Below are 1627 nucleotides of genomic sequence, written 5' to 3'. Positions count from 1 at the left end.
CTGGGTCCTGGCTGGGTGCTGGGGAAGGCGAAGGTGGCTGCGGTTTTGCAGGGCTGGGCGGGGACAGAAAAACCCCAAGCCAGGGCTTTGCACGCAACCGAACAATAATCCCATTATTAGGGCCCGCGCCGGCAAACAAAACACGGCACAGAACATCACCCGGGCTTGCAAGATGCGCGCCCGGGGTAGATCGTAGCACCTGAGTCATTGCTTATAAAGGGATGGATTTCACCTCCCTCCCCACCCCTTAGGAAAGGAACAATTCAGACCTGAAGATATAATGACTTCTATTCTTCGTCCGCGGACTTTGTTGTCCTTGGCAGGGGAGGCTGCAATTAAACCCGAGCCGCTCTCGCGCGCACACCCGCGGGCTCCCGGCCCCGCAGCAAACCCGCAGCTCCCCTTCCTGCTCCCAGCTTGCTGGGACGCCCCAAGCCCACCCTGCTGGCCCTGGCCCAGCCACTTTGCCTTGCTTCGTGCCCCCCAGCCTTGGGAACGGGCTGGTTCTGCGGGACTGGAGGGGAGAAGAGAAACTCCAGCTCGTGGTGCCCTCTTCCCTGGGGAGATCTTCTGGGGTCATTGAGTTTCTAGGGGAGATTCAGTGCCAGCCTCTCAGGTATATTTTGGCACGCTCTGTGTATTTGTATTTAGTCCTGCATGGCCAACCAGCCCTTGGAAAGCAGCAAGCTCATGTCCCTTCCTGGTTGCTGGGACTGTAGCTCATGGGTGAGCTCCTGGTTGCCTTTCTCTTGGTTGCTTTACTTACAAGACTCCCTTTATAGCTGCACGGGTGGTGACTGCAGAAAAGTTCTTCCCTGCCATCCCAGGGGGATGTTCTCCCCATGGTTTCTTGTGTGTTTTGTGAGGTGAAATGCCATCGCTTCAGGAACAGCTCCACTGCAAAATCTCCAATCCAGAGGGCTGTTCTTAAAGGGAAAAGATGGAAAATGCCACATGGTGTGGTCTGTGTGTTGCACAGCTCTGATCTCAGTACCTCTTTTCTTGTTTTAAGGCTTTGACAGAGTGGAGGGCAGCTGTTTGTCAAGGAACAGGGAGAAAACATTCTCACTATGTCCTTGGTTGAGCTTTCTGGGATATGTTTCTGTGCCTTATGATCCTACGAGGGGGTTCTTGAGAGCAGGAAACTGAGCCTGAAGGGTTGTTTTAATGTAGTCTTACAAAATGTTGATGATAACTGAAAAGCTTTTGTGTCCAGAGCTGGTTTGCATAGAGGAATGGTTGAAATCTGTCTCTGTTGCCTTCTTGTGTTCTTACAGGAAGAACTAAAGTGTTACAGACCCGACACACTCCCCACCTCCTCTCATACCATCCTTCTCTTGTGCCTGAAGCAGAAAACAAAACCACCACTCCAAAACCCATGTGAAAATAGGAGGGAAGAGAACAGCCTGAATTTGCTTTCCTTTTACTGCAAAATAATTTCCCTGCCATAAAATTACCAGCGGGAGCCAAGGGAAGATTAGGTCATAGGGAAAAACGCTGGTTGGGAAACAATGGAAGGAGGTGCTGGTAACAGCTGGGGCATGGGACTGCTCCCAGGGACCCCCATCTCTGGTGGGACCCCCAACTCTGCCAGGACCCCCATCTCTGGTGGAACCTCCACCTCTGC

This window comes from Chaetura pelagica, unplaced genomic scaffold (genome assembly GCF_000747805.2).
Source record: "Chaetura pelagica isolate M959 unplaced genomic scaffold, ChaPel_1.0 scaffold47, whole genome shotgun sequence".
NCBI classification, from domain to species: Eukaryota; Metazoa; Chordata; class Aves; order Apodiformes; family Apodidae; genus Chaetura; species Chaetura pelagica.
Note: the sequence above shows the minus strand (reverse complement) of the source record.